General features: G+C 36.8%; 1 pseudogene across 1 annotated transcript in view; it reads left to right on the top strand.

Moving 5' to 3' along the window:
- The window catches only part of LOC306886729 (usherin-like), a 249,435-nt pseudogene that overhangs the window by 176,008 nt on the left and 51,196 nt on the right, over positions 1–22,231 (top strand). The window contains exons 43-50 of the transcript in view: positions 610–773; positions 912–1,118; positions 7,349–7,551; positions 7,897–8,009; positions 10,696–10,878; positions 12,426–12,448; positions 12,800–12,942; positions 13,057–13,279. The product of the transcript in view is annotated as an usherin-like (transcript). The remainder of the gene's footprint in view (positions 1–609; positions 774–911; positions 1,119–7,348; positions 7,552–7,896; positions 8,010–10,695; positions 10,879–12,425; positions 12,449–12,799; positions 12,943–13,056; positions 13,280–22,231) is intronic.

Raw genomic sequence — 22,231 nt, forward strand, 5'->3', positions numbered from 1 at the left:
AATAGGCTGATAGATTGAAAAACAAATCATACTGACCACACATTTTTCAGTAGATATATTTTTAATAATTGTTATAATAATACATGTATTAATATATATATTTGAAGTATAAGTATTTGTCCTATTTTTTTATTTATATATTTAGATTTGTTTTTAAATGTATGTGAATAAATTAACAGTATTTTAAAAACTAAATATATTTCAGTAACACTTAAGTATAGGGACCAATTCTCACTATTAACTAGTTGCTTATTAGCATGCTTATTAATAACATATTAGCTGTATATTAGTACATATAAGGCACATAATCTGTATGACCTTATTCTACATCTCAAATCCTACCAAATACCCAAACTTAACAACTACCTTTCTATTAATAAGCAGCAAAATAGGAGTTTCTTGAGGCAAAAGTCAAAGTTAATTGTTTGTTAATAATAATTTTAGAATTGGACCTTAAAATAAAGTGTCACCAATATTTTTTTCTATGCAAATAAATTATTTAATACATGTAATAATTATATTACATATTTTATGTATTATAAAGGAAAGATTCTGTGATTGTGGCCTCAGAAAATGTCCATGTGCATAATGTTTTTAAATGTGTTACAGGTACACGTGGTACGAATACAAACTTCTGGTTCACAATGATGTTGGCTATACTTCAGCAGAGGTTGCCACAGGGGTCACATTGGCTGGGCAACCACTCACCCACACCAACATATCCATCCAAGTTCTCAATCATACAGCGATCCTGGTCAGTTGGTCCACCCCAGGTAAGAGTCTAGATTCTCTATATTAAACTTATCCTGGCCCTTGACCAAAAATACATTTCAGGAAAGAATCTGTTTAGAGAACATGGTTTTGAGATTGACCTTTAGTGTGTCCTGTCTCTCTATATTTTACATTCCCAGCTCTGCAAGATTTGCAGGGAAGTATGGAGGACTATATGCTTACGGTTCTGTCCACCCAGCACAGGCAGACTCTTACACTTGACCCCACTGTGACCTCTGTGGTCATCTCTGACCTGCAGCCCAGCACCGAATACAAGCTCTCCTTGACTGTATCCAACGGCGCTCTCAACATTACCAGTCCTGAGGTCAGCTGCACTACTAAAGATTATCTAAATTGACTGCCAAGCTACAGGGCCCCAGATTTGTTGTATATTGTTAAACCCTCTTGTTTTGATTAAATCATAATCATAACTCAAAGCCAGAGGTGGAAAGTAACGAGTTACATTTACTCGCGTTACTGTAATTGAGTAGCTTTTTTGTGTACTTCTACTTTTTAAAGTAATTTTTAAAATCTGTAATTTTACTTTTACTTAAGTATATTTTGTTTGAAATATTGTACTATTGTACTAGTTTCTTTAGCAGCGGAGAAAATGGACGAAACATGAAAAGGGAGAAGAAATGTGTTGCACACAATGCATGACAGTGAGTTAATAAGATGCTACACATTAGATCGTGCAGGGATCATGTTTGTGACCGATCTTATTAAAGACATGCTAACATCTCCGATACTGCGCTGAAATGCCATAGCGCCAGAAATGGACGTAATCACTACATTAACATATTTGGCAACTGGAAAAATGCAACTATGCAGCAGTGATGGGTCTGTTACAGCACTGTTACAGGCTTATATGTCTCTGATAATTTCCTATAAAACACGGTAAGTATGACAGCATGGTAAATAAAAAATAAAGAATATATATACATATATAATGTGTTTGTGTGTGTGTGTGTGTGTGTGTGTGTGTGTGCATGTTTATGTGGTTAATGAGGACACAAATTTGTATAATGACATGGGTATGACAGAGGTATTACAATATGAAGGTGGTTTATGAGGACACTGCCTATGTCCCCGTAATTCAAAAGGCTTAAAAAACATACTAAATGGTGTTTTTTGAAAACCTAAAAATGCACAAAGTCTCCTGTGAGGGCTAAGTTTAGGTGTAGGGTTGATGTAGGGCAATAGCACACACAGTTTGTTCAGTATAAAAACCATTACGCCTATGGAGAGTCCCCATAAACCACAAAAACCAACGTGTGTGTGTGTGTGTGTGTGTGTGTGTGTGTGAGAAAGAGAGAAAGAGAGAAAGAGCGAGAGGAAAAATTCCACCTGTAATTTCAAAGTGAAGGCTTATAATATACCCTACTCTTAAAATCGCTCTTTTATTTCCTTCTTGACAACCAACCAATCAGAGTCTTCAAAAGACTGTGTCAATTCCTAGCAACGGGGTCAACCCCGCCTCCTCACTAAGATAAAAGTTTTTGTCTTTTCCTCGCTCAGAGTTGCTCTCAGATTGGTCCTGAATCACTCTTAAGCTAAGACTCCTAGTTAGAAATTTTTAAGCTAAAATAGGAGCTCTCTGAGAGGATTCTTAGAATCTTTATGAATACGGGCCCAGGTGTTGTCTTTACCTATTAGTTTCTTTTAGGATCTTGTTTTCCGCAACAACCCAAGTAATATAAAATTTGCAAAGCGTTTTAGATTATATTTAAAATCCAAGTGGTTTCAGCTGAAATATGGAGTTTACTAGACCACAACCATCTCTGTATGTTTAACTGTATGAAATTTGGATTGAAGATATTGGCTAATTATGGTTTTCCTGTCAACACTTCAAAATATTCCTGTGATTTCTGTCAGCCTGCCTCTCTCATATCATTCCAGCAGCCCCTGCTCACAGAGATAAAAAAACAGATGAGAAGAACTGATTGATTGAATATTTTCCCTCTTTACTCTAAAGGCAAACCTCACAAGCTGCGGAAAAAATTTGCCTTTACCGAAATTTTGATATCTTGACCTCTGTGCTATGATCAATAGTCATTAAGCTGTCCTCTCACACAGTTAATGTACTGATGCACTGATAGCACAGGAAACAGATGAAAGCTCAGCAAACCTTATATACACACACACACACACACACATACACGCTGCGGGGTGAGTTAAATTGTGCCTTACACACTAAAAACTAAACAACTGGCTTTCCATAACATGCTTCAACTTCTCTCGCTCCCAACTATCAGTATAATTAAAAACATTAGAATATCATTTGTGCCTAAATAAAGGTTACAGGTCATTTACCAAAGAGCTAGTAGTGGTAGCTTCATTATTTTACAGCCTAAAGGGCAGCTTATTAAAAGCAGTTGAACTTAAAGATCATTCTGTGCTGCATGATAGTGTATATGTTAAGAACCTGCTAATTAAAAACTGGAATGGAGACAAGGTTGTCCATGCGAAGTCTTGCATTAATAATACAGCAGCAGAAATTATATGGAAAGAGATGCTTCAGGAGAGCACAGATATCGGTCACATCCAAGTATGTCTCATTGCTCTTTTGGTCAGTGATGAGGAATAACAAATGGCACTAAGCATTTTTTAATGTCTTGAATAGTTTGGCTGCATTCTAAACAGCCTTTTCAAGTAGTAAGCCACCTTTTCCGTCTTTTTCTAAGTAGCTGCTTAATAATCAAGTCAATAATCAAATGTGCTCTCAGCTCTCCTATGTGTCTTCTGTCTCATTTACCACATTGGGAAGCTGGTTAGCTCAGACAGTTCCTGAAAATGTCCCTGCACTTGATTTTACTGTTTTTGTTCTTTTTAAAAAATATTTAGTACAAATCATGGTGTTCATTGCACATTTTTGAATGTTTTACTGTATATTAGGGTGCTTTTATTTTTATTTGATTTAATTTAGTGTAAATGTATCTATTCAAACTTTATCTCTTTTATTAAGCTATCTTTAGTGGTAGATAATTACTGCTCTGCTCTTTTAAAAAAACATATTTTAAGGCTTTATTTTATATATTTCAGGAGCTTCGGTGTAGCAAGTGCACCTACAGTAACTACTTTTAAAAGTAATATTTTGTTTGTTATTTGACTCTTTTCAAATGTGAGTAACTTGTAGCTTGAGAGTTTAAAACACGTTATCCAACCAGTTCTTTTATTGATTGATTAGGGATTAATTATAATATTCCTTGCTTTGTAATCATGAAAATGAATACTTTTTTTATTTTATTTTATTTTAAATTTATTTAAAACTTTTTCAAGTTCTGCTTTTGTTTCATTCCACCTCCCTGTGTCTCGCATTTTATACACAAAAATATAGCCTGTGTGAACAGTTATTTGACTATCCTTTGAGGGACAATGTTCCCTCTAAGCTGCGCGCACGTGAAATAATGTGCCGCACACACGCAAAAATGAGTTGGAGAAAGCCATTTGATTGTATTCTAGTTAAAACGAAAGAATTGCAATGCTCGGGTAAACCGCTATAGCGTTAGAACCAGTGAATGCGGTTTACAGGTTTCATAGAAAGATAATGATGTGCTCCAAATGAGTCGCTGTAGAAACTGAATACTTCAAGTGTCGAAATAGCTCAAATCGAGAGCCAACGCAATGAAATGTGAAATAAAACGTCCTCGTGTATTAAAGAAGTGCTGGAAATAGCAGATGATGGGCACAGAACGGTAACAGAACTCTGAGACATTTACAGTCACACACATTTGTATTGTGCAAACTGTACTTTAGGGATGTTTAGATAGCTATATAAGAATTCACGGTCACATTGTTTTTGTTTTTTTATATTTAACTTCCAGATCTCAGTTCAAATGCTTCAGTTTGTTTTATATTCTCTTTTATCAGTTTAAATACTCAAGTTGTTTTGATATTATATTATATTATGTGAGGCCTATATTATAAACCTAATAAATGATTGACCATGTTTTTTAATGGAGTCACTTATGCTCATCAACGCTGTATTTATTTGATCAAAATACAGAAGAAGAAAAAAACAGTAATATTGTGAACTCTTAGGCTAATGCAATTTCTAATATTGGTTTTCTATTTTAATATATTTTAAAATATAGTGTATTCCTGTAAAACAAAGCTGAATTTTCAGCATCATTACTCCAGTCTTCAGTGTCACATGATCCTTCATAAATCACTCTAATATTCTGATTTATTATCAGCGTTGAAACTGTTGTGCTGCTTAATATTTTTTGGAATATTTTCTTTGATTCTTTGATTAGGCTAATAAAAAGTTAAAAAGAACAGCATTAATTAAAAATATAAACATTTTCTAACAATGTAAGTCTTTACTATCACTTTTTATCCATTTAACACATCCTTGCTGAATAAAAGTATTAATAAAAAAAAAAAAAATTCTGACCCCAAACTTTTGAATAGTAGTGTGTATTGTACACAAAATTTATATTTTGAATAAACACTGTTCTTTTTAACTTTTTATTTCTCAATGAATCCTGAAAAATATCACAGGTCCCAAAAAGCATTAAGCAGCACAACTTTTTCCAACATTGATTATAAATTAGCATATTAGAATGATTACAAGGATCATGTGACACTGAAAATTCAGCTTTGCTTCACAGGAATAAATTACATTAAGTATATTAAAAAATATATATATATTTTAAATTGCAATAATATTTCAAAATATTATTTTGTGAAATAATATTCAGTATTTTTATCAAATAGATACAGCCTTGATGAGCATAAGAAACTTCTTTAAAAAATGTACTGATCCCAAACTTTTGAACAGCAGTGTATTATACTGTTTTCTCAGATAACCTAAAATGTACATCATTTAGTTACATCAAGGGTTAAATCAAATATAAATAGCACATTAAAATTGAAAGCTACACACTTTTTTGTGTGCGTGCTGTACAGGTCTGGTATAAAGAATGTTTTTGCTCAGGTGGCCGAAATGTCCGCCCAATAGAGAAAAGTTTTGCTCAGCAAAAAAAAAAGATTAGAGGGAACACTGCATACCACCTATTAATGCATGACCATAGGTGGCTGTTAATTGTTGCCAAAACATTTATCTGTTCCTCAAACCTTCAGTAAGATCTGCAGCAAAGATACAAGCATTTTAACTTTATACTAGAAGATATCTCAGATGGGGTCTCTTCACTTGTTGACCTTTGTGTTAGCAGAATATCTCCTGAAGAGAGACTTTTTTAGGCTTCAAGAACAGCAGTTATATTCTTTAGAGAGAGTGTAAGTGTCAGGACCCCTGGTCTGTATCAAATTCATTCCCCAGCCCGTCAAGTCATCCAATGGCTTGTTCAAAGCCGCTGCTGAGATATTTGATCTCTCAGCTGTCATTAGCACTACACTCATGTCTTTCAGCTCTCTTTCACAAACTAACTTCACTCGCCTCAGAAAAAAAGCTTTATCAATCATTCCCTTTTTACATTCTTTCAGAAGAGCCTTACAAAGTTGTCACAATAGCTGTTTACTAGAGCCACATCAAGCTGAAAAATAGGCTCTCTGGTCTTCTTTTGTAAGTCAGTGTGATTTGTCATGGGAAGGAAGAGCTTGCAAAAAAACAGAGAGGGAAAAAAGGAAAAGAAGGCAAAAATGGTGCAAGCTGTAGAAAGAATCCCCCAGACTGCCCCAGTTAACCCCCTCTGCCCCCAGTGCAGCACTCCAATCCCTGCACACTTCTCCAGGACTGATTCAATTTGCCCACAAACCATCTGCGGGAACCCCCAAAAGCTAAAGGGAAAGTGAAAGTCACACTCAGCTTTTTCTCATTTTGCCAGCTCTCCCTGATGTATTGCTGTCAGCATTCCCTGATGTACATATATAAAATTACATTATTTATACACATGAGTGCACTCAGGAGCACACATCAAACGGACACACGTGTACTGCTGTTTTATTATTGGTTATTGTTGGAACTGACAACTGAGGGACAAATATATAAGATTACCAAAATGTAAAAAAAAAAATTGGTTGTATATTATTTATTATTTATATGTTATATTTGATTGATGAGATGAGATTCTAGAGGATTTCTATGAATGGTTTCCTTATACTGTAGTTCTCAACTCTAAAAGCTAGGATGGGAGAAAGTATTTTAACATAAAAAAAATGACACAGATCAGCTTTAAGAAAATGCCTGTCTTTTTTTTCTTTTTTTGGTTTGTTTATCCCTTTTTCTCTCTCTCTCTTTCATGCTATTTTTCTAAGGCAGAAATAAAAGTGCTGCCCAAAGCCTTTTCAGAGACTATTAAGGGTAGAATAATAAAGTGTGTTTATGCTAGCGCTGGCATGATATTGGTCTGGGATGAAAAACTGCTTTTCCTCCAGGTCTTTTTCTGTTGATGTTGTTGGTCATTGTATTACTCTTTGTAGAAACTACTGCAGACTTGAGGACCTCGAGCCTTCCCTGAGCCTCGTCTTGGGCAGAGGTTAAAGAGACAAATCTTGAGGATTGAGCTGTTCAAAAGCGCTGGGGTTATGTCAATATGACCGTATGTTTTCATGAGAGCTTCAGTCCGCTGAACTCTTCTGGGTGATTTAGTGTGGCTTTCTCTCTGTGCTGCAGAACCCAAAGGGGTCTTTCCTCCAGAGGTGGTGGTCCTAAATAGCACAGTAGTGAGAGTGCTCTGGACAGCTCCTCTTGTTCCAAATGGTGCAGTCACACAGTACTCCGTCTATCTAGATGGCCGTCCCTATGAGTCTGCTAGCAATGGAACTGGATCACTGGAAGTGGGAGGACTCTTGCCATTCACTGTACACATTATTCAGGTCTGGCCTTCTATTTAAACACACAAATTCATTGTTTTATTTAGCATATATTAAAAGTCATGAGACTACATTGAAAATCTAGGATCTAAAATATTTTAGGATTTTTAAATGGGTAAATAAGTAAATAAACAAATAAAAGTGGTTGCATGAAATAAATAAGGATTTTAAATACTTAACTAATAATTGTTTCTGCTATAATGCACTAATCATTTGACTTATTTTTTATGCTGATTTTAAATTTTTGGTAAGAATATGTGTTGCATTTTCTCTAGTGGTCTCAGATTTTGATCCTCACTTTGTTTTGGATTTAACCTGCGCAATGGGTCTGCTGTTGTCTGTGTTTAGGTTGAGGTGTGTACCGTGTATGCATGTGTGAAGAGTAACAGCACTCAGATGACCACGGTGGAGGACACGCCAACTGAAATCGCCAAACCTCAGATGCAGGTGCTTAGCTCTAGGTGAGTCAGTCAAGCAGACCCAGACAGTGGTGTGAATGTGTGTGTGTTATGGATAATCTATTGGTTAAAGATGTTCATCATCCCTCCAAAGGCTGACATTGTGAGCCCAAGCAATCCATCTACCATCTACATCAGGGATGCCCAGTCCTGTAGATCTACCTTGCTTCAAAGTTCAGCTCCAACTCTCTTCAAACACAACTCAGCCAGCCCATTAATATCTTCAGGAGCACTTAATAATTACATACAGGTGTGTTTGATCAGGTTTGGAACTGAACTCTACAGGTAGCTCTCCAGGAACAAGATTGGGCACCCCTGATCTACATTGTTTCCCCAGTTATTTTATAAAATACTATCGGCCGATAGTGGATTTTACCGATACCGATAGGCCACACTGGCCGATACCAATTAATCAGCCAATAGATTTTAAAATAGATACTGAACGAAAACCACTGAACGACTGAACCATACCACTCAGTAAATGAATAAAATATTAATATTAATTATATTGATAAAGTTAATAGTTTATTAACTGTTGTCACATGGATCAGTGCCAATTAATCTGCAAAACCGATCAATCGGTCGACCTCTAAAAAATACCTTAAAAACAAGGATAATTCACCAAATTAGTCTCTTTGTAATACATGCAAAGTGTCCAAATTAGTGTTTTATGTGCTGCACAGCTACTAGCCATTTTATTTTCACTGTATGCATATGGTTTTGCACTGGAAAATAAGGTAGGATGTATAGTCTTCACATGTTTTGCTATTGTCTTAAATTGACTTTTGCTAACTGGTGGTTAGTGAACATTCTGAGATGACATGCATCTTCAGCAGCTTGCAATCAGTTGCAGCCAGTATTGACCCTGTACACTGTACACAATATAAGATGACCTTATACATGCCACAGTATAACACAGTGTAAGCACTGTAAAAAAAAAAAAAAAAATTTTTAAGGCACTAGGGCTCTGTGAACCATCACAGTAAGCCATAATTCACACATTTCCTGCCGTGTTGTCTCCCACCCTCATGTCATATCACCAGTGTGCTGTACTCACTCCCAATAGAATACTAACTACTGATCGATTGGCCTGACATGGCTGGCCGTGGCCTACACATGCCCCAAACAGTTCATTTATTTGCCACGCTAGATTTGCTCGAGTGGAATTTAATCAATAGCTAATTCATTAATTCTGTCTCTGGTGCTATGTGGGGGCTGGGCGCAGGAATCGGCGGCTGGCTTAAGCTTTGATTGAAATATGACAAGTGCTGCAACCGATGGCTTACCCGCTGCTGCTGCCCAATATGAATTCCAGTTATTTCTCTCCATGAGGGATTAACGGTGGACAGCAATGACACCCTTTGTAATATAATACTAATGCATTTGTTATAGCAAAGCTGCTTCCTCATCCCCCACCCCTCCAGAAGGAAAGTAATCATGAATAATATTTTGTGTTGTAAAGGCGCACAGTAATCTCCAAACGATTCTCTGTCTGTACTTTTAAAGAGGAAGCCTTGACGCATTTCATGAATTCCTAATCAGATACTAAGGTCTGTCAGCTTTAAGTCATCAGAGGCCTTCACTATCAATTAGCTTCCTCATCAGGGAGGGGGCAGAAGAGAGGAGAGAGACCCACGCAAACCGTAATTATGTCATTCTCCACGTCTTACGTATGCGACAAGAGATTTGCACAACACAAAAGAGATGGGTAAAAAGCAAAGGAAGCTAAATCACAGAGCGGTATGGATATTATCATGTGTGGAGAGGAGATGAAAAGGATGATGAAAACAAACGCACATTTCCATAAGGTTATGGCTACAGTTTAGAAAGAAATAAGGCTCGTTTAATGGCTTTTTTGTTTTTCTTTCCTGTTTGCTCTCTGCAATGTTCCTTCAGGCCGCAAACTGCACCGCCAGATGCAAATGTTTTGTTTTGTTTCATTTTCTTTTGTTTTGTTTAGTTTGGTTTGGTTTGGTTTTTGTCTTGTCCTTTTTTTTCTTCCCTGTCCACGCTTTCTGTTCCTTTAAATAGCAAGCTGCTCCACCAAATGTGATGTTTTGTTTTTTGTTTTTACTTGCTTGCTTCTTACTTATTTACTCATTTATTAATGCAGCATGTCACAGCAGGTTTCACAGTGTGTGCCATTTAAAAGTTATTCATAAAAAACTTACCTTAAAATACAACATAATATGTGATAAGTAAATACATTTCTATAAATGTTGCTATTACTACTAAATATTACAAAAGGTTATACTGTGATACAGTATAATTCTTGTAATACAACTTGGATGTAATATTTTAATGACTCAATATTTTATCCAATATCTAAAAGTCAGCAGTAGTGAACAAAAATGGTTCTTTTCTGTGGAAAGCCAGCTCTCCTGCATGATGAGTGGAGAGGAAAATCAATACAAGAAGTACATCGGAAAAAGAAAAGATGACACATATCATAACTCATACTGCACAGCACAATCTATTTGGCTCTAGTGTATCAAGTTGTATAAAGCGCTATATAACAAGGCGATTATAACCATTTTTTCTATTATATTACATGCTTCTTTCTCCTTGACTGACATAACAAAAACAAAGTATGAACTAACTAAAACCAGACTGACAATATAAACCAAGTGATGGGCAGTATTTGTGAAGGTGCAATATCTGTGTTGTGTCTGTATACTGTATGTGTTAGGTCAGTTAAACTAGAATGGACGTCACCTGGTAAGCCCAATGGCATTCTGGGAGGATATGACGTGTGGCGGAAGACTCTGCAGCGGTGTGAGGAGCTGCAGACCCAACAGGCATTTGCTCCTCAGGCTCACTGCTCATACCTGGAGACTTCTGCGGCAAGCCCTGTTATAAGCCTGAGACACAGGTAACTACTCACAAACCTCATTTAAACTCTTACACTTCACTACACTACACATCATTAGTTTTCCTCGTAAAGTATTCCATGAAGAAACAGTGATGTATCCATTGGAGTGTCTGGTATTTATCTATAGAGTACAGTCCCTGGATTGTTTTCAGTAAACAGATTAACTTGTCTTCTGCAATTGCTGCCATCCTGGTGTTATTGAAATACAGCCAACTTGGCAAGCAAACACAGGCCATACGTCTCCACCAGCTTAAATCAGACAGTAATACACTAGAGACAAGCACACAAAGAGAACACAACTCAGATAAGGACAAGAGCTCTCAAAGCTGTAAAGCAGTATAATAGAAAAATGAATTTCACATAGGCAACATGACACACTATTGTGATGATGTGTTAATGGAGCTCGTCTTGAATTCAGCATTATCCATAGTTTAACACCTTGTGAAAGGAGTTTTGTCTGATTCTTTATGAGTACCACTAGGAAATATCAGAGCTGTGTTATAATTAGGGATGTCAATTTAATGTGTTATTTTAATTATAAAAAAGACTCAATAGAAAAACACAGTTAAACATGCTGTAAATTCTATAATAGGGAATTCTGATTGAACCTTGTTGACTTGAAAGCTCCTAATTTTCCAACACTACATCTGAAGACCCCCCCCCCCCCCCCCCATCAAATATTAATATATGTGATTGGTTAAATGTAATTCAATTAAAATGTTTAATATCAGCATGTATTGGAAATTCACACTATGTTCTAAATGCATGTTATTGGACGTACTGTGTAAGATTAATAAATGCTTTTATTTAATTTTCAATCAAATTGTCATTTTGGTTAGCTGCAATTTTCTCTCTGGTGATGTATTCCAGACTTTTCCAATCATTTAGTCCCTGCCTCCTTCCTACAGTTGACTGCAAGCTTGCTTCCAAAAAACAATCGATGCATTTTATTCTTCTATAATCCGTTTTACCTGGATGTACCTTCTGTTTCATAGGAGTTTTAATCGCTTAACAGCTCTTATACTTTTACTCTGGCTAAAGATGTGTTTTGAGGGCAATTATATACTATATGCACAAGCTTTCTTTTTGTACTGCTTTTTCACATAGTGGTTGTAACTCTCAGGAGTTTGATAAACCGGGTTCAAGTAGGTTCAAAAGTTCAACCCTCTCTCAAAGGCACAGCAGAGGAGGTATTTACTGTATGCCATTTTTCTACTGGAAGCTGGGCCAGAAGGTAAGGACAATGTCAGTGGCTCAGGGCAATACAGATGTTTTCAGACGCCACAAGAGTATCATCTCAGCGCTGTAGAGAATCTATCCTGCCCTGATTTCTCGCCAAAATAGGTAGTGGAGTCCGGCTAAATATAGCCCTCCACTGTGGAGCGAAGAGGTGGGCTGAATTTCTACCTGCACTCACATGTGCCTCTGTGGGCCCTCAGGGCTGAGGAATTGCCACCTCTTAACTTCCTAATTGCCTTGAGGAGTTTAAAACTTGTATGGACAATGTATTTGAATTACATAGATTTTTATGTGTTTTATTGTTGCAGGTATGCTGTGCAGGGACTGTTGAGTGAGTGAGTGAGTGAGTGAGTGAAGTGACATTCAGCCAAGTATGGTGACCCATACTCGGAATTCGTGCTCTGCATTTAACCCATCCAACGTGCACACACACAGCAGTGAACACACACACACCGTGAACACACACCCGGAGCAGTGGGCAGCCATTTTATGCTGCAGCGCCCGGGGAGCAGTTGGGGGTTCGGTGCCTTGCTCAAGGGCACCTCAGTCGTGGTATTGCGGGTGGAGAGAGCGCTGGACATTCACTCCCCCCACCTACAATTCCTGCCGGCCGGAGACTCGAACCCGCAACCTTTGGATTACAAGTCCAGCTCTCTAACCATTAGGCCACGACTTTCCCTAGCCTAAATCATTCTCATCAGTGTTGTGAAGAGCATTATGTTCCAGTTCGAAAGGATTCTGCGAGTGTGTGTTGTGGAGGTCAGTTTGTCCAGCCTCTGTCTCAACACCAGTGTTGTGGAGGATATTACGTACTAGTCCCACTAGGTATGTACATAATAAATAAGTAAAATATGTCTCTTCATGTTGTTTCTTCCTTTTTTGGACATTCTTTTGTTTTACATTACATACTGTAGTTGATTGTTCTATATGTGTTCGTAGGAGAGGTCTGTTGTCCGGACTCTGTGGAACGGCGTGTATCTGTCGGTCTCGGGGACTCGTGCTGTGGTGGGAGTCCTTTCATGTCTGGAGCCGGGCAGATCTGCTGCGGGAGGGTGTCTTTATGATGGCTTCAGCTCTCAGTGCTGTGGAAGACAGCTAGTTCCTAGAGAGACGGTGTGCTGTGGGGATGCTGACCAAGACGCGCCCCATAAACATGTGTCAGGTCAGCTTGGGGAAGCATGCATGCCTGCAATGTACTCAACCATTAAAAAGTTTGGGGTCAGTAAAGTTTCTTATGGTCACCAAGGCTGCATTTCTTTAATCAGAAATGCAGTAAACGGTAATATTGTGAAATATCATTACACTTCAAAACAACTGTTTTCTATTTTAATATAATTTAAAATGTAAATATTCCTGTGAGGCAAAACTTAATTTTTAGCAGCCATTAATCTAGTCTTCAGTGTCACATGACCCTGCAGAAATCATTCTAATAGGCTCATTTGCTGCTCAAGAAACATTCTTACTATTATAAATGTTAAAAACAGGTGGGGTATGTAATATTTTTTGCAAAACCCATGATAAATTAATTTTTTAGGGTTCATTGATTAATATAAAGTTCAAAAGAACAACATTTATTTGAAACAGAAATCTTTTGTAATGTTATAAATGTCTTTACTGTCAATTTAATGCATCCCTGCTGACTAATAGTGTTTGTTTATTTATTTCCCTCTTTCAAAAAAAAAAAAAAACTTATCCCAAACCTTTGAACAGTAGTGCATTTTAGAGAAAAGTTTGCACCGTTATCATATTTGATGAGTTTGATGAGGTTTGCTTATATTTCAAGAGCAATCAGACTTGTATGATTTGCAGTTGCAGTCCATCATAAACTTCGGAAGTGAACCACTATTGATGACACAAAGAATAATTTGCCTTTCCCACATCACACTTATCATATTACAATCCATTTATCACAGCCCCTTGTCAGGGATCAGAATTGTACTGTTAGGACCACCTTAAAATCCTCTCCTCCTGCAAAACAGAAAATGTGGCATTAGTAAACTTTAAATGGGCCAAAGCACGTATGGCCACTTCATTGTGGCTAAGTTTAGCCCTCACTCCTTAGTGACTTTCTAATGACACTGTGGTGGAGTGTCAGAGGAGCTGAACCCTCTTGGGGTCACCCAGGCTCCCCCGCAGTGCCCCGCTAAAGTGGGCACCTGGGCACAGATGGGCTGGATGGGCACTGGCCCTGGTGTCAGCCATCTTTGTCAGGCTGGATGATGGAGCTGAGTCTGTCTGAGCACCAACCAGAGCTGTGCCAAGCTCACAGCAGGCTCCCAGGATGCAACAGAACTAATGGCCACCATGAGGTCAGTGGCACCAGTGTATTTATCATACAAACACACTCTCTAAGTCGTTCGGTGGCTTCGGTAGCATCCTGGGATTGGGTCCAGTAATCATTTTCAAGCTTTTGTTAATCACCCTGCCCTTGATATACATTTTTTCAAAGCTGTCCCCCTTTTTTAGACAACTTAATCACTTCATTGGTTTCACTACCAACCTGGAGTTATTTCAGAAGCTAGCAGAAACATTTTCCTCTAGATTAAAAGACGCCACGCCACAGCGCTCACTCACATTACCTCGCTTGATTTTCTCTTCCTTTGGTTCATCTTACTGAAATAAGGCAGATGAAGAAGTCATCGCTCATTAAAGAGAGCATCCTGGGGAGAGCATATGTTATGATGGATAGTACCGTTAGGATAACTAAAGGCCATTTGCCTGGTAGCCACACTGCTGGTGCACAGTGCTGGGGGCTCACGCCGCGAGCTCCACGCTGGCTCCTGACTCTGTCAGCCTGCTCTATTATTGAATGAGCTACTTAACCTTGATAAAGACACCCCGACTCCCTCAAGGTTCCGTCTCCTTTAGCGGCGGTGAGTGTCTCTGCAAATATAAGCTAATAGACAGATAACGCTGCATATGTCATGAGCTGATATATCCTCTTCTATTGGCTGAGGAGGGTGTAATGTGAGTCGGAGCTGAAATGTGCTGTAGACTGTGGCAACAATCTAATGGGTGCTTAATTAGATTTATTAGGCATATGGCTGCATATTTCTTTCATTTTTGATGATGATGATATGTTATATGTGAGGCCAAGTTTTATAGGGATTTTACCATAGTTAAGCTATGTTAGCATTGTTTACCATGAAGTGGAGTGTCTAACTCCCCTTAACTATGGTAAAATCACTGTAACGCATGACCTCACATGTCTAGTTGTTTATATAAAATGCCAACAACTGCAAAAGACACTGATGTTCTGTTTGAGGTCAGAAAGATTTGTGTTTTCTGAAAGAAATTAATACTTTTATTCAGCAAGGACACATTAAATCAATTAAAAGTATAAGTAACGCCATATTATGTATCTTATAATATTACAAAAAACAATATATGTGACCCTGGACCACAAAACCAGTCCTAAGTAGCGTGGGTATATTACGCTACTTTGCCATCACAGGAATAAATTACCTTTAAAATATATTAAAATAGAAAACAATTATTTTAGTTTGTAAGTTTTGATCAAATAAATGCAACCTTGGTGAGCTTAAGAGACAAAAACATAAAAAAAAACATTTTAAAAATGTTACTAACCGCTTTCATTTCATTTTAGTTCATTAGCGTAGCATTTTCATTTGAAGTCCATTCACAGTTGCATTGACTAATAAACTTAATGCCTTCAAATGTGACTCAACCAATCAAATTTTAGTGCATTTAGTATATTTTAAATGGATCCATAGATGTAATATATATTCAGGCCCATCTTCAAGAGTGGGCTGTCAGAGAGAAATGTGTCTGTTTTTCTATTTGTATTTCTGAACTCTGTTGTTCAGAAATGCCGTGACATTGTGTTTAAGCTGCACGAGCTTCTCCAGATTGTGGAAATAGAATCACAGGCAGTTTTCTGAGGATGCCCCACTAAGATCCAGCTGATGGCCGATGGAAATGTGATTACCGGGTCCCCAAAGTGCAGTCTGTCACACATTACACTCTAGCCTGTCAGGAGTCGCAGCGCTCCGGCACAGCGGAGATGGAATTGTTAGAGACAGCCATCAGCTGTTTGAAAAGCTGCCTGTGAACCAATCCCTTAACCAGTCTCAAAAGAACTGCTATTAGTCAAATTACAAAAAGAAAATTAACAGTGTCACCTTTTGGGCACGGTGTATAAATCACTAAAGAAACAATCGATCGATCAGTAAGCCAGATAATAAATCAATTAGAACAACATTATGTGCCAAATGAAGTCTCTAGTATTTTGCTTTTTGATGGATGATTACAGAGTTTTGTTTGGCAATAAACACTTTTTTTAAACCAAATTTTATTGCATCATTGCCATGTTTTATGTTAAAAATTATATTATGATAAATAAAGTATTATAATAAAATATTAGATATTATAAATATTATTTATTATTGGTATAGTACATAGTGTATGAAGGTTATTTTTTATTTTTTAAATTATTAAATATTTTTCTGTTTATTTATATTTTGTATATATAATAAAAGTAAATCACAATTTCCTTTCTATTTTGCACTAAAAAATAACAGTATTCATTTATATTTATTTTAAAATCTTTTAATATATGAAAAATAAAATATTTTTTGAGTCAACCAACAAAATTGAATCAAACTTTCAAAATCTAACACAGTTTTGCGACTCTAAGACACAGGCTTAGTAAACATCATAATCAATTATAAAACACATAACAATCATGGCAATATTAACAATGTTGCTTAATTTCAACACAAATTATATCCTAGATTTCACACCAGTTACAGAAACAGAGACATCTGTTTGAAGGTGAACTGTGAAACATTTCATCATCCTCCATGACAAGTTACGAAAGCCTTTAAACTGTCGAAATCCAATCCAGTCTTCTGAATTTTCCATTTGAGACATGAGAAACAGGTTAGACAATAGCCTTGAGTAATACAGGGTATTACTGTGAATGTCCCGCTGTCCTGTTTAAAGTTTAGATTTGGATTACAGGGTTTTCTGCATCTGGAGGCTTGGTGTCATACGGAGAGCTCTTTTAATATCTGCTTATGTACAGAGCTTTGGTTAAAAGCACAGTGCCTGTATCACAGTCAAGGTTAAATCTGAATATTTTACACCATTTAAGTGTTAAAAGCTTTAGAGCTGTGTATATGTGAGTGAGAGAGAGAAGGATCATAAGAGTGGGTGTGGAAATGGCTGTGACGATGTCAAAAAGTGCAATAATTAAATATGTTCTCAAGGACACAATGACCATTTGCGAGTGGAAATGATCCCGGTGGCTGAATGCGTCAGTGTCTGCGTTGTATTTGTTACTGCACAACCGCTTCATCATGGCTCATATGTCCTCATATTGTTCTGCCAAAACTGTCTTGCAAATGACAAGACATGAATGCCAGAGAGGGAATCATTCTGAACACACACGTCTGGATCTTTTTTGCTGCGACCGATTGGCGATCATACAGATTAAGACCATTTGCTTTCAACACAGTTATGATGATAGCTTTTCTTACTTTAATCATGGCTAATAATCTCAGTTAATATCCTTGAGCAATTAAAGCATTTTGCATGGCTCAACTACTAATCACAAAGTACAGACTCCTAATGCTTTGTACATGTTTGGTTTAGGAATAGTGGTGTCAGACCACCGATGGTGACGCTTCTGATGTTTTAGTGTTGTTTATAACAAGGCTGTGTATAGTAGTTTATGTTTTAAAGATGTTAATTGTTAATGTTAAATGTTTTTCAAATGTTAAGATAGATAGATAGATAGATAGATAGATAGATAGATAGATAGATAGATAGATAGATAGATAGATAGATAGATAGATAGATAGATAGATAGATAGATAGATAGATAGATAGATAGATAGATAGATAGATCTCGTGTCTCTCTCCCCTGAGCCCATGGAGTTTTAACAGACCCCCTATAGCATGCCTTTAGTTTGGAGGGGGTAATTGAGAATTAATGGGGGAAAGTGACATGAAAGGAGTCAATGCCTCCATTGCAGTGTGATTGGATGTGACTGGTTACGTTCTGCTGTGATTGGTTCATGCGATAAATCCCGCCTCTTGTGTTTGTGTGCATTCGTGAATCAGTCTGAATGAACAATATAATAGCGTTAATGGGAAGACTAATTTAAAAAAGTAAGTAAACTTACACACTTATGGTGTGTGCACGACAAAAGTGAAGTGAATATTCGCATTGCGTTATCACTCTAGATTATTTGCAGGATCAGAGCCGATCGTCCCTATACACAGAATACGCAAGCTGCGTAGGCCCCCGAAACACCAGGGGGCCTCCTTGCTCTCAAAGATGTTTTAATTTTAGTTTTGTTTTTGAATTTGGCCAGCAGTTATGAAAACATGAATGATCATTTATTTTAATGTAATTTATTTTAAAAATCAGCCAAATCATGTAATGTGAATGTCATAGTCTCTTGCTCTTACTAAAAAATACTATTTGAAAGCGCACTGAGCCGTGGAAGAGATATTGTTTCTCAAGCACTTTCCGTGAGCGTGATTCGAGACGGAGTGAAACATGAACAAATGCGTTTCCATTCTACACCCCCACCCCCTCGGACATGTTAATAAGCTCTTTGCTGATTGGCTTGCGTGACAACATGACATGCAAATTTTTCGGCACGAATTAGCATCTGTTCGCACCTTTGCATTAACTGTGCGTGAAATATTAAGTTCATTTTTAGTGTGCACACACCATTCGATATTGTTACGTCAAAATAATACTTAAAATGGCATGAAAACATGATCTATGGGAGCTTTTAGCGAGTAATCAGCTTGGTGAAATTTAAAGTAAATCTCCGCATCTTTAACCAATATTTACCGAGCTTTGATGACTAATGACCCATAAAATAAAAAAATTGTTAAAAGTTAACTATTAAAAAGAATAGTTGAACATAAGTTTGCAAAAAAATTGTTAAAATTGTTACTGCCTTGAGTTATTTTGGTATAAATGTAAAATGCTTAACTCTAACCTGATGAGATTCATACTTGGCTTTAATAAACAGAATATTTATTACATTGTTAATATAAAAATATCAAATATTTTTGAAAAATAATTAGTTTTATTTTTTTTCTGATAGTGTAAGTAATGTTTATTTAAACATGAAAATGTGAATGGGACAAGAATTTACATTTGATAAAAAAAAAAAAAAACTGAGAACTTTGCTTTCTCATTTCAGAACACCACCACACACCAATGATATACAACCTTGTAAATTGTGTTAGGGGCTTTGTTTTTGCATTAAAAAAAACTCAAGATGGAGGGCAATGGAATGAAAAACGCAAGGTATAGAGACTTGTTTTTTAAAAGTTGAACTTTTAACGCTGTGTCATGAAAAAGATTTGAGTACGGTCAAACATGTCCATATAGTGCATGTTTAAATAGAAAAACAATGGAAAGGCAGTGCAGTGGAATGCAAATGTGCATTCTTTGTGAACGGCTCCTTACGGTTTAATCTCATCATTTTCTTTTATTCCAAAAATAGAAGTTCAGTTTTGGATTAAGGTCAGGATGAGGTCCTGAAAAAAATAAATAAAAAAAAACTTGAACAACCCAATGAAATTCAAAAGTACCATTTGTTGCGTTTCCATCATGTGCATTAAAAGTTTTACGTTCAAACTTAAATCTCCCCCTTTTGTTCCTCCTTTCAAATTCCCCAAAGAGCAGTGAAAATATTACTGCTGCCCGAGCACTTTCTGTCACATGCAACCGCGGCCAATGGATGAAACGAAGAAAGTCAGTTTAATGTGCTGTCCTGTCACCTCTCCCTCAGGAATGCCTGGAATAACTAAATGAATAAAACAACCAGGGAACAATGTTTTTAAACTGACCATTTGATAGCTTTGAAACATTTCTGAAATTTTAATTTTTGAAATTCTTTTTTGTTTCTCCAGTGGCTAAAGTGTATTTTATGTACTTATACCAGGACAAATGAGTTAAAGATGCTTGCAAATTATAATTTGAAAGAAAAAAATTAAGAAAGCAAAAAAGCACCTTTTCTTTCAAAGATTGTAATGTCCAAAGTTCTTTTGCTTCATGACTTTGAATGTGCTCATCCATTTTTTTAAGTGCTTTTGTTTGTTCGAAGTTTTAGTTTTACTATCCAAAGGCTTGTGTAAGCCACAGCACACATTTTTATCAGTTGCTCATTGCATGCTAAATATTTACTTATCATTAAGTGAATGAACCTTAATTCACACAGCCTAAGCACCTTATGCTCGCCTGCGTTCACTCGCACTCTAATGAATTTATGCAAATCCATCATAAATCTGAAGATTAGCTGAAACATTTTGCGGTGCTTGAAAAAACAAAGCATGAGCTAATAGGGTGCTCGTGTTTTTGCGTCGTTCCTACACCAGATTTAGAGGGGCTAGTGGCTTTCCCTCCTGTTCCTATTCATAGCGCGACAAAGGTGGAGATGAAGGAAAATGAATTGGCTTAGCTGACAGGCCAAGGTCAAGTGCGGAAAACAAAATAGAGGGACATCCCCAGCCAAGAGGTCAGCGTGTCAAAGTTCACTGGTCTTTAAATGAAATATCATGAAAAATGCAGCGGGGCAGGGATGGGACAAGCTATTTTGGAAAAATTGTTGAGCTGTTTATTTGCAAGTCATTGGAGCTGAAGTAATGCACCCTGGGAATTGCCACCAAACGCAGCGCTGCAACATCTGCTGTCCCTAAGTGAGTTAGAGCACGTCAGACATCTTTATGTCACTGCAGAGCCGTGATGGATGCGGCCCCTAGAAAACGTTGCATAAAAATCTGCTGCGCCATTTTGGCCGTTAAGTGAAATTACTATTTAAATTAATGGCGCTGTCACAGTTTATCTGTGCAAAGAATGAACGCTGATTAGGGTATTAAACAATTAGTAATTTATCATACTGGGGGTTGATGGTAATTATAGTAGTGATGGTTTACCCAAGGAAATAAACCAGGAGTCACTTCCTGTTAGAAGAATATTAAACTGCATTTCTTTCTTCCCTCTGCCATGATCTTAATGCTAATGTGTCATAATTCAAATAGCGCATGACAACAACAAAAACAGTATGTTCGAACAGTTTCACCTTCTTGGTCCTAAATCCAGTTGTTGGTATATGCCTGAAAATATTTTTTTTAGTTTACATATTAATGCATCCTTTTTCTCAAAATGTAATGTTATATATTCTCTTGTGTTTGAAAGTATAGGGTCAGTAAGTCTCTCTTGCACACAAAGACTGCATTTTATATAAAAAAGTAGTATTTTAAAGTAAAAAAAGTAATATTGTAAAATATTATCACAATTTAATAGCTGTTTTGTATTTTGATATATATTTAAAATATAATTTATTCCTGAGGTGGCAAAGTGGAAAAAGGGAAACATTTCTTATTTTTAGTAATGTTAAAAATGGTTGTGCTGCTTAATATTTTTGAGGAAACCTTTTGTCTGGATACTTTATGAAACGGCATTTATTTGAAATAGAATAATTTGTAATATTCTGAATGTTTTCCCTGCCACTTTTGATCAGTTTAATGCATCCTTACTAAATAAAAGTATTAATAAAAAAAAAATAGAAAATCCTACTGATCCCAAATTTTTGGATAGTAATATAAAGGCAGGTATTTTAACCCTCCTCAAACATAGCTGTGTTTGCAGGGCTGGTGCGTGTATGTTGAGTCAGGTCTCTGAGAACACGGTGATGCTTTTAGAGGTAATAGGAGAGGATGCAGATGTGGGTGCTGAGCGCTGATGGGAGGAGACAGTGGCCATATCGCCAGGTGAAGCTGATCCCTCATGGAGCATAGCCGTCTGCATCTTTTACATGTCAGCTGCGCATGCAGCTCTCCAACATCCAATGGAAACATCGAATGAGCTGTAATGGCCGCATGTTAGATGTCATATTCTTGATTTTATAAATGTGCTGACTACACTCATGTTTATATGTCAAAGATTTTTTCATATATTAGTTGTCTTTTGGTTTAGTGAAGTACCAGGATGTTGTCTGAATGAACTCCATTTGTCATTCAAACAAAGTTTTTTTTTAATCTAAACTGCCATTCATAACTTTCCTGCACTATTATAATGGATTGTGATGATTAAGGCTCTCTTACCTATTAAAAAGCATCA

This window comes from Barbus barbus (genome assembly GCF_936440315.1).
Source record: "Barbus barbus genome assembly, chromosome: 20".
Classification (NCBI taxonomy): Eukaryota; Metazoa; Chordata; class Actinopteri; order Cypriniformes; family Cyprinidae; genus Barbus; species Barbus barbus.